The sequence below is a fragment of the Dipodomys ordii genome, unplaced genomic scaffold (genome assembly GCF_000151885.1).
Source record: "Dipodomys ordii isolate 6190 unplaced genomic scaffold, Dord_2.0 Scaffold178, whole genome shotgun sequence".
Taxonomy (NCBI): Eukaryota; Metazoa; Chordata; class Mammalia; order Rodentia; family Heteromyidae; genus Dipodomys; species Dipodomys ordii.
In genome coordinates this window covers 2528406-2540715 of record NW_012267394.1, presented here as the reverse complement: position 1 = coordinate 2540715, position 12310 = coordinate 2528406, and the positions used below count along the sequence as shown (strand labels likewise).

The following is a 12310-nucleotide window of genomic DNA, read 5'->3' as shown; positions in this document are numbered from 1 at the left end:
TTTTCTGATAAGATTTGCTAAGGGTCTGTCAATTTTGTTAAGTTTTTCGAAGAACCAACTCTTTGTTTTGTTCATTCTTTCTACAGTTTTTTGGGGTTCTAATTCATTTATTTCTGATTTAATTTTAATTATTTCTTTCTGTCTACTGGATTGGGGTTTATCTTGCTGCTCTTTTTCAAGGAGATTTAGATGCCTCATTAAAGTGTTGGTTTCAGAACTCTCCAATTTGTTGATGTAAGAGCTCAGAGCTGTAAACTTGCATCTGAGTACGGCCTTTGCTGTGTCCCAGAGGATCTGGAAATTTGTGTGTTCATTTTTGTTGAATAGCATGAACATTTGAATTTCCTTTCTAATCTCTTCTATGACCCACTCATGATTCAGCAGTGTATTGTTCAGCCTCCATGTGATACTAGACTTTCTTTGGTGGCTTTTGGTGTTGAGTTCTAATTTTATTCCCTTGTGGTCAGAGAGAATGCAAGGTATAACTTCAATGTTTCTGAATTTAGACACATTTGCTTTGTGGCCTAAAATGTGGTCTATTTTAGAAAATGTTCTATGTGCTACTGAGAAAAATGTTTATTCTGATGCTGCTGGGTGAAATGTTCTGTAGATATCTGTAAAATCCAGTTGATCTATGCAGCTGTTTAGATCTGCGGTTTCTCTGTTCAGTTTTTGCCGAGTTGATCTATCTAGTGGGGAGAGTGGTGTGTTAAAATCCCCAACAATTAATGTCTTTGGATTTATATGGGATTTGAGGGAAAGTAGTGTTTCTTTGATAAATTTGGGTGCTCCATTGTTTGGCAAGTAGATATTTAGAGTACTAATATCCTCCTGAAAGAGACATCCCGTAATTAGTGTGTAGCGACCTTCTTTATCTCTTCTCACGAATTTTAATTTGAAGTCTATTTTATCTGATATTAGGATTGCAACTCCTGCCTGTTTATGGGGGCCATTTGCTTGGTAGATTTTGTTCCATCCCTTAACATTGAAAATGTGTTTGTTTTTACGGGCAAGATATGACTCCTGCAGGCAGTAGATAGAAGGGTCTTGTTTTTAATCCAACTAGACAGTCTATGTCCCTTAATTGGAGAGTTCAGTCCCTTAACGTTAAGAGAAAGGACTGAGAGTTATTTGGGAGTGCCTGCCATGTTATCCACTTCTTGGGGGCTGTGAAAACTGGGTTCTTCCTATGGTTCTTGGATTCTCAGTTTGGGTGTAGTTTCTTGGCCTTTATTGTGGTCTTGTTTGTTTTCTATGTGTAGGATATCTTTAAGAATCTTTTGTAGTGCTGGATTGGTGGAGATGCATTGTTTCAATTTTTCTTTGCTATGGAAGGTTTTTATTTGGCCTTCAGTTATGAATGAGAGTATAGCTGGGTATAGTATTCTTGGTTGATCATTGTTTGTTTTTAGGTCATGGCATACATCATTCCAGGCTCTTCTTTCTTTGATTGTCTCTGCTGAGAAATCTGAGGTGATTTTAATTGGTTTCTCTTTATAGGTGATCAATCTTTTCTCCTTGACAGCTTTAAGGATCTTTTCCTTGGTCTGAGTTGATCTTGTGTTGATTATAATGTGAAGGTGGGATGTCCTAATCTGGTCTGGTCTGTTTGGAGTTCTAAAAGCTTCTTGTATCTGAATAGGCCTATCTTTTTGCATGTTTGAGAAGTTCTCTGCTAGGATCCTGCTAATCAAATTTCCTAGGCCATTAACTTTTGTTTCTAGGTGCTCCTCTACACCCATTATGCTTAGATTAGGCCTTCTGATGGTGTCTTCCAAGTGTTGGATAGATCTATCATATTTCTTGGACTTGTCTTGGATGGTTGTATGTTCTTTCTCTATAATATCTAGGCTGTCTTCAATCCCTGAGATTTGATCTTCTGCATGGTCTAACCTGCTGTCAAGACTTTCTACTTTGTTTATTATCTCTTTTCCTTCTAATTGGTCAGCTTTGATGGCTTCAAATTCTTTGTTGAAGCTTTGTTTTAGATCTTGTATGAACTTCTTTACTTCCTTATGTTCAGTGTTTATTCTCAAGTCACTTAATTGATTGGTTATGGTTTCCTTGGATTCCCATTCCTTCTGTTGGGTTCCATTCAGCATTCCCTTTGTGGTCTCCCTGGCTTCCTTCAACTCTTTGTTAATGGATGCCATGAATGACTTTAGTGATCTTTGTGTATCCTCTTCCTGCTCTCTCAATTTCTGTATTACTCTTTGATTAGCTTCCTCCCGTTCGTGGGATTCCTGTAATTCTCTTTGAGTGTTCTTAGCCTGCTCATGCCATTCCTGCCTTTCTCTTTGATTATTCTCAAGCTGCTCACGCAAATCCTGTATCAGTTTTTGAGTATCTTCCTCACGCTTATTATATTCTTGTATAAACTTTTGTATTGCCTCCTCTCTCTCCCTATCACGGTCATACAGAGTTCTTTGTATGCTTTCAATCTTTTCATTTATCATGTTTGCCAGCAGTGTTTGTAGAGCTATTTGGGAATTCCCCTGTGGATTATTCATTATCTGTTCTGTCCCCTGATTATCAAGATTGGGAATTGAGATATCCGGATTTGCCATTTTTCTTTTGTTTTTCCGGCTTACTCTGCCCAGTGGGATGAAAATAGCACCAGTTTTGTGCTAGAACATTATCTTAAGGCAACCATCAACCCAAGTCTGAATTTGCACATTCAATTGTCTACACATACAATCTAGTTCAACAGATTCATCTATTTAATGTCAAACAACTATATGTTAATGGGCTACGAACCGCCCATAAGAATTTGGAAGACCAGAAATTATTAGGGTTAGGGAGAGATGTGGGTAAAAAATAAGAATATATTGATGTGGGGAGGCTCAGGGAGAGTTAACTAAGTGCTACTCTCAAAGCAGGAAATAGGTTGGGTAGGATGAAAGTGGAGAGAGAGAAAAAAAGTAGAAAGGGAACGGCAAAAGAAAAGAGACCAGAAAAAATAGAAAGGTAAAAATTAATAAAATTATGTAGAATCAATAACAATCTATTTAGATAAGAACGTGAATTTATTGAGAGATGGGGAGTCATATAAAGGAGATGTGAAAAACTTAAAAATAAAAATCCTTAAAATATTATATAGGTATAAAGAGGTAGTATTGCTACTAAGGAATTTAAGTCTTAGAGGTTTTGACTTGAGTAATAAATTTGTGGATTAAATGTGTACACAATGGGGGATAGGGTCTAATAGTCAACTACGGGTTTATCTGAGGATGTGCAGGACAACAATTAAGTCACATAAAGGAGAACCAAAAAGAGGAGAAAGTGAAAAGGATAAGAAAGGAAGAAGAAAAAGATGAGAAGTTCAGTAGAGCTAAACAAAAAGATAACTAAGAAAGAAAAAAAGAGAAAGAAAACCAAAAAATAAAGAAAAATGCACACTCACGTATCCCTAAAATAAAAATTATAAGAGGAAAAAAAAGTGTCCGGAAAACAATTTTTTTCAGAAAAGGCAAAAAATAAAGATTAAAAAAAATTTTAGAAAAGAAAAAAAAATTATATAAGGTACCAAAATAAAAAATTTTTAAAAAAAGAAGAAGAGAAAACAAAAAAAAAAAAACTTCTTTGATTTTTTTTGGGAGGAGTGGGAAAAATCCTGTATCTCCCTTGTGTCCATAACCAGCCTCTTGTTGGAGTCTCTGGTCTGCTTGTGGTCCTGTGGCTCGGTTGGTTTCTTAAGTCAGTTTGTTTGAACAGGCAGAAAAATGCTCTGCTTTACCCAGGATTTGGCGATCCTCCTCCCAGGCTAGTTCATTGGGAGGCAGATCTGCTTTGAGTATCACAAAAGAGGGGGATGCAGTGATGAGGCTAGGTTCTGGGTAGAGTTGAGGCCTTTCAACAAACAGTAGCTTTTCCGGGGCTAGTTTGTGAAAACCTCACAGAGCCCAGCCTGGAGCCATTCTCAGGGTTTCTGTTTACTGATTTTCAATTGATTGTCAGGCTGCTAGAGGGAGGGGCAGCCTCTGGCTCTGATTACCCAGTGAAGAAAGCCTCTACTAAGGCTGGCGCCCGAGCTGGGTGACTTTTTCCTGGGTGGAGCTGAGTCTGGCAGGTCAAGCCGCCGTTAAGTTCTTGTGACTTGCTAAATGACTCGTTTTACTCCAAGGCCTGAGTTGGAGCTAGCAACTCCTCTGAGCTTTGTCGGTATCCAAGATGGAGATCACTGGTGCTGGGGGGGAGGGGTGGCCTTCCCTCCTCTGCTCCCTGAGAAGGAGTGGGGACGTCAGGCTTCTACTCACACAGAGTCTTGGTTCCTGGGTCGTCTCTGGTCTGTGAACTGCAGGATGAAGTTGTCTGCTCCTTGTCAGTTCTTGCTGGTGTTGAGTAGAATCTGCTCCCCTGCTGCATGTGGCTCTTTCGTCCCAGACTCTCTGTGGCTCAGGTATGGCTCCTGCGCTCGCCCACCACCGCCACAGCTGCTTCCACCGCCGCGGCTGCTGACAAGAGTTTAGAAGTGTCACCTTGCCTGGGTTTCCCTCTCTGGTCTAACTCTCTGTCCTGTGATAGCACACTTGATGTAATTCTCTGGCTTAGGACCGTTCACTGGATCTCTAAAACTGCTTTCTATGCGAGAGCTTACTTAGACTCCAGCTTCTCCTCTGCCATTTTCCCAGAACCTCTACACAGGTAATTTCTATCTCAAAACAACTTCATCCAAATTTCCAGGAGTTGGATCAAATAATTGACAATTTTACAAAGCTCCTGTCTGGTTTTGGTGATAAGCAGATTTGGGGCCAACTAGGTACTGAAACTCTTTAATAGTTTCAGCAATACATATCCAGCATTTCAGTTACAGTTGTTTATGCTTTCTTCTTATCTAATGATTTTTGCAAGTTTCTTTGCCATTTTACATGGAGTTTATTTTGGCTTGGAATACCTTTTGTCCCTTTCTTTGCAGGTAAACTGTCTGACTTATCATATAAAAGTCAATGCATAAGATAATTGTTTCCAAGTCTTTCCATTTCCTTATGAATGGTGGAAAATCATTCTGATGGGTGCATAGAATTCAATTGTGTATATATACCACATTTTTTGGTCCATTCCTTTACTGAGGGGCATATGGATTGATAACATATCTTGGCTATGGTAAGCAATGCTGAAATGAACATGGTTATGCTAGTAGCTTTAGTGTATTCATACTAGACACTATAATGAAAATGAACTATTTGGCCTTTAGGGTAAGGGGGTTCAGGAGGGAAAATAGGGAGAAAACAAGGGAAGAAGTGACACTCTTCAAGAAGAAATATACTCATAACCTGACTTATATAACTGTAACTCCTCTATCACCTTTGTAATACAAAGATATACAAAAATTCAATGCAAATATGTTTTGCTTGTTTTCTCATAATTTATTATTTCCTCTACATTTCAGGAAAACATTGCACAACTTTCTCTTACAGTATCTAATTGCACTATTGTAGTTATTTACTCACATTTCTCACAGCATTTCTCCTCAGATATCAGGCTCTGAGCTCCATCTTCTATGCAATATTATTTTATCATTTTCACTTATGGATACAACAAATAATACATTCTATCTATTTTTGATAAATATTGTTCAAATAAATGAATTTATATTATAGCTTATCATATGATATTAACCAACAAATGCTTTAGTACTAATGCAGTATTTAAAATCGGTATTTAGTAATAGCATTTAAAAACTCAGCAGTGTGCCAGTAGCTCACATCTGTAATCCTAACTACTTAGGACACTGAGATCTGAGGACTATGGTTCAAAGCAAGCCTGGACAAGAAAGTTTATGCTTTATCTACAGTTAACCAGCATAAATTAAGCCAGAAGTTGATGTACGGCTCGGATGGTACAGTACCAGCCTTAAAAACTCACCTTTTGTACAGTACTCAGTCCCTGAATTAAAGACCTAGTCACACACACACACACACACACACACACACACACACACACACACACAGAGAGAGAGTATTAAAATCCCATTTATGAGTTCTGTTTTTGTACAATAAAATGTTAGAATTTCTGGACCATCTTATTTTCCTAGGTTTTTCTGACACTAATAATATATTGCTTTTATAAAAGCACATGCATTTGTCTTTTTACTCATGTCAAGTTTAATACATATTATTACCAGGAAGGGAATTTAGCCAGAGGGACTCTCTCATCCCTCTGTATAATATTCTTGTATCTTTCATTGAAAACCACAGAGTAGAATTCTATCACACATTCCAAACCTTCTGAAGTCATTTCTGTTTCATGATTTCATTATAGGGAATTTTTAAGCATTGCCTTAAACTGTCAAGTTAACAGGCATCTTTGTCAATCGGATAGACTATTTCAGGGTAATGCTTTGAGTGTGTAAAGAAAAGGGTTGTCCTAGGAGATACCATTTACATGATTTCAAATGGCCTTATATAATATTTATTTCAGCCCTTAGTATATTTTCCTAAACACTTTGGAGTGAGCAATTAATATTGCTTCTATGTGTTATATTGAAAAAATATATTAAAATTAAATACAGAAAAATTAAATACAGGTAGAATTTTAAACACTGAATTATATAAGCTCAATCCTTTTCATAGTACTTTCAAAGTTCAGTTTAGTTCACTAGGGCATCAGAGTCCTTCATTATTTGACTCCTACTTGGTTGTTTCCAGGCAACTATCATGCTGTTGTGTCATATGCATATTAATGATGAGTTATTTTTGTGCCTTTTAAAGAAAACTCTACTGCACTATAACCTTGCCCATTACTCTATAATCACCCTTCCATCCTGGCAGCGTGCACATTTGTGCGTGCACACACACACACACACACACACAGCCTGTTAATTTTCCTTAGAAGTTGGTTAGATATCAATATCACATAAAGATTCCAAATGCTAGTATTTTCAAAAGATTGTACATTAAAGAAAACTATAAAGAAAGAAGAAATTTGCTACACTAGACATCTGCAATCAGATCCTGTACCGTAAGACTATGCCAAAATATTTTCAAATTATTAGTCAATAAAGAAATCAAGGCAACACTTTCAAGGTGGTTCTGATAAACAACTTAGGATCATCAAAAATGAGTTCTCCTCTCTTCCAAAAAAAATAACATCTCAGCTTATCACAAACATGAATTATTCATTTGGCAGCTAAAAAATATGTAATTCTCTGAGATAGAAAAGTGCTAAGTTTTGAAGGTAGTATTGCATAAAACATTACACTACGTCTTTCAAAATGTAAAAATGTCACTAGCATCTTTATAACAAAACTGTGATGATGATAATTTTTAAATTACAAATCAGTGACTTTTGCATAGATACAATATTATATAGATAAATATTCTTTCAAAAAGATAAACCAGTATAATTTGAGTAATATTGTAAAACTAGACTATGTATATATATATATGTGTGTATATATATGTAACTTTGATATATTTTTGAATATTAAAGAGTGAAGCTCAAATTTTTTTTTAAAGATGGTCAATTTCTGGGAGTGGGAGTCTATACCTTCAATCCCAGCATTCAAGAGGATAATGAGTTTGAGAATATCCTGGGCTACACAGAGAGAATTGCCTCACAACACTATCTCCAAAAAAGATATGGTCACTTGACATAACTTCATTCTTTGAATGCATTTATTTTACTAGAATTCTTCAAACATAAGCACACATAAGACTTAGTCCCAAGTCAGAAAAACAGTAAATAATTATTCCAAAATAGTTATCACTATGTGATGTGTTTTTATGTCATGTTTCCTAACAACAGACAGATTCTTAGTGTTGGATTGTTGACTGATTTTTAGGTAAAGAGGTACAGGAAAAGAAAAAATGAATATAAAGACTAAATTTAACTATTTGGCAGCAGGTCTGCTTCAGTACAGAAATGGTATACTATTTGGAGACAGCAGAACATTTCCAGCAGTATTAGAAATGTATGGAGTGATTGGAAATGGAAATCCTTGAATTCTATCCAAAAGTATTTGAATATTGTATTCCTGAAGGTGCCAGAGCAAAGTATACTTACAAATGAAAAACAAAAATTTTTCATGAAGACAAAGGTAACTGCAACAAGAAGAATGATTTTGAATAGAGGAATGAAGGTTTTGAGTTAGAATTGTGAAAAGAATGCAAAAATCAACAAAGCAGGTCTCAATGATAAATTTAATATGGAGGTAAGAATGACATTAATGCCATAGCCCATTCCAGCTTTTAAGGCTGAGTAACTGGAAGAATGATGGTTTCATTGATTTAAAAATAGAATTTTTATTCCCTATGAGTCTTTCCATGTCACTTTTGCCAATTAGGAAAAACATATTTGGTGACTGTAACTGCCTGCAACAGGAATATTTCTATATGAATTTAAAGTTGATAAGTCATAGAGGATTGACAAAAATCCAAGGATTTCCTCATCTATACATATTGACAAATATTATGAAAAATAGTTCTATAGAGTCTAAGTAATATATTCTAATGTGCCCACCTTGTCCCCCAGCCATCCCCTCCAGGACAATTTTGCAAACCGAAGCTGGGCCAGATAATGCTATATGACCTGATTATAAAGATCTCAATCTCTCTTTTGTAACTTCTGAATGGTCAAACCTTTATTATTTGGGAATCCTTTTAAGCATCCTTTCCCCAGTATTCTGCAGTGATGGTGCCTTTTTATTGTAAGGAATTTCTAGAACTGTATAGAAGTAATGCTATTTGCACATATGGGGACATGTCAAAATAGAACCAACTTTACAACTATTTGATGCTAATAAAAATGGGAACATTGGCCGGGCACCAGTGGCTCACGCCTGTAATTCTAGCTGCTCAGGAGCTTGAGATTTGAGGATCATGGTTCAAAGCCAGCCCGGGTAGGAAAGTTCACGAGGCTCTTATCTCCAATAAACCACCAGAGAAGCAGAAGTGGCTCTGAGCTCAAGTAATAGAGCACTAGCCATGAGCTGAATTGCTGAGGGACATCACCCAGGCTCAGAGTTTAAGCCTCATGACAAAAAAATGGAACAATGAATAAAGAGAAAAAGATATAAGCTAGATTCTTACATTCCAAATACTCAAAAATTGATTCCTGAGAACACATACATCTAAGTGCTAATTAATGTCATAATTGGGATAGGAAAAGAAAACAAAAGCCAATCGCCCGTGGCTCATGCCTATAATCCTAGCTACTCAGGAGGCTGATATTTGAGGATCATGATTCAAAGCCAGCTTCGGCAGTAAGTCCGTGAGACTCTCCAATAAACCACTAGAAAACAGGAAGTGGTGCTATGGCTCTAGCAGTAGAGCACTCGCCTTGAGCTGAAGGGTTCAGGGACACCCAAGCCCAGAGTTCAAGCCCCAAGACTGAAAAAGAAAAGAAAAAAAAAAACAGAAGCGAATGCTCCTGAAGAAGGAGGCGTGGGGCACAGAAAGCTCAGGCCCTGATGGTGGCAATGGCAGAGGCCTGAGGACCTAAATCTGCTGTCATCACTAGAATTCTCAAGGAGGTGCTCCCAGATGGAGCCAACATCCAAGGAGGCCTGGAGTGCCATCTCCCGTGCTGCCAGAGTCTTCGTGCTGTATGCCATGTCCTGTGCCAATAATTTTACAATGAAAGGGAAGCGCAAGACACTCAATGCCAGTGATGTACTCTCCGCCATTGGAGAAATGGAGTACCAACTGTTCATTACCCCCTTAAAAGAAGCTCTAGGAGCCTATAGGCAGGAGTTGAAAGGCAAGAAGGAAGCTTCAGAGCAAAAGAAGTACAAAGACAAAAAAAAAACAGATTCATAAGAGCCAGATAAGAGCAGGGATAAGGACAGTGAGGAAGATGAAGAAAGACTGAAAGAAGATGAGCAAAATGAAGAGGAGAAAGTAGACAACTGAATAGAATAGGTTGGGCAGGATGGCATTGTAGAAGATAGTACCTTGAAATATCTTGTGTTTATATGAAGTTTTTCCCTTCTGGGTAAGTGGTCTTAGGCACAAGTATCTGAGATCAAAATAAAAACTGAAAAGAATTATCCAAACCAGCTCTCCCAGATTCAGAACATCTGAGTAGCAGAATGCTGATTTGTTTGATCCGTTTGAAAGTTATGACTTTGTAGCAAGGAGGATTCTGAATTCTAATTAACTTGGCCAGTTGAAATCTTCTGTTTACTCAGGTGTAGGTCCCTCCATAAAAGTAATAATAATTTCCATGCTGCTGGCTGTGTTTCAGATCACAGTGAAGGCTCAGGACAAATTTGAGCTTTGATCATGATCAGCCTACATTTGATTGTCCAGTATTTGGCAAAAGTAGCTTATTATGAATGTCCAGGTGGCTGGGGATATAGTTGAGTAACAGAGCACTTGCCTAGCATGTTCTTCTATGGATAGTCCTAGGTTCCTTCCCTAACACCAAAGAAAGATTATTAGCCTGAATGTTTCAGCTTTAGGAAACTACTGGAAAGCTGGGAGAATAATGAAATCCAGTCTGTCATCTCTTTATTTGACACAATAACATTATGTTTTGTATTTCACTAGGCCCACTTTGCTGCAGCTCTTCTTTGTTACCTGTCCATCTAGTGATGACAGCCACCTGTCTTAACTTGCTGGGGTAGCTGCACTCTGGGTACTTATGTGCTTAAAATAGCAGTGTAGATTAAAGTTGGTCATGCAAAGGTGCCACTGAGGTCTTACAAAACACATGATTTAGTGCTACATGTATCTCAATGCCTACCAATGTAAAGCTGGAAGTTGTAAAATGCCAGGCTTTCTCCCATCCAAGTACTAACCAGGCCCAATCCTGCTTAGCTTCTGAGATCAGATGAGATAGGGTGTGGCCGATTTCCAAGACTGGATGTGGCTTTGCATTCTCTTAATTTGTGACTTGCTCTAGACTTTATTTCTTCTAGACACAACGTTCTTCCTCTATGCTTCTCTTCTTTGTTTGTTTTTACCTTTCTGCTTTCTAGTCCCACTTTCTTTTTCTCTTTGTTTACCAGTCTAAGAATTTTGAATACCTGCTTGTATTATCCCAAGGTTCATTTTCTTCTGATTCCTTAGTGCCATGTCTTAATAATGGTTTTATTAAACTCCTCAACTTTAAGGGAAAAATCTGATGGTGCTCAGGAATCACACACACACACACACACACACACACACACACACACACACACACACCCTTCTCTTTAACTGCTTCTAAAGTATCTGTGTTGGCTTTTCTTAGCCTGCTCTTCTATTAAGTACTCCAAGCACATTCTTATCTTACTTGAGCACTTGCGGTTGACAAGTAGTGTAATATAGTTGGACAATTGTTAAGTGAATAGAATGAAAAGTTTGTTGATAAGTGACTGAAGACTTGAGAAGATTGTAATGCTTTGTGTAAGTAAAGAACATTTTTGTTTAGAAAAAGAAAACAGAAGGAGTCAAAAATCTTAACTAATATACTAAAGAAGACAAATTCTATGTAAGCAAATGAAAGTATATTTAGGCCTTAAGGATGAGACAAGAACAAATTAAAATAATATTAACACAGCCCTATATATCTATTGGTATGGCAAAAATCAGGAACAGTGATCATACAATCACACAAATTCAAGCTAGGATATGAAGAATAGGAATGCTCATTCATTGCTGGTGAAAACACAAAATGGTACTGTCACCTTTGAAACAAATTATTAGTTTCTTTTTTTTTTAAATTGTTTTCTTTTTTGTTGGTCATGGGGCCTGAAATCTAGGCTTGGGCACTGTCCCTCAGCTCTTCAGCTGAAGGCTAGCACTCTACTATTTGAGCCTCAGCCCTACTTCCAGGTTTTTCTGCTTATGTGGTGCTGAGGAATTGAACCCAGGGCCTCATGCATGCAAGGCAAGCACTCTAACACTGAGCCACCTTCCCAGCCCCCAGATTATCAGTTTCTTACAAAACAAAATATATTCATACGAACTGACCTAGTAAAGTACTCTCCTTGGAATTTAAAAAAAAATAAAAATGTATGCCCACACAAAATTGAACAAACAAATGCATATAACAAATAGAGTCAACAACTCACAAAATTCAGAAACAACAAGATATTTCTCAATAGGTAAACTGATGAAACATGGGACATCCATTGAATGGAATATTATTCAGCACTAAAAAGAAATGAGCTATCAAGCAAGGTAAAACTTTAAATGCTAAGTGAAAGCAGTCAATAACAAAAGGCTACATTCTCTGATTGCAACTATATGATATTCCAGAGAAGACAAAAAGGGTCAGTGGTTATCTGGGGTTATATTATAAATAGGAGCATAAAGGAAAAGAGTGAAGTCAAAGACAGTGATGTTTCTTTCTTTCTTTTCATTCAAAAATCTTCTTAGAGAAA

The 12310-nt window shown here is 37.2% G+C and overlaps 1 pseudogene; it reads left to right on the top strand.

Moving 5' to 3' along the window:
- The first annotated feature begins 8146 nt into the window (after nucleotides 1–8146).
- On the top strand, nucleotides 8147–9851 carry LOC105998963 (annotated as a pseudogene).
- Nucleotides 9852–12310: the final 2459 nt, after the last annotated feature.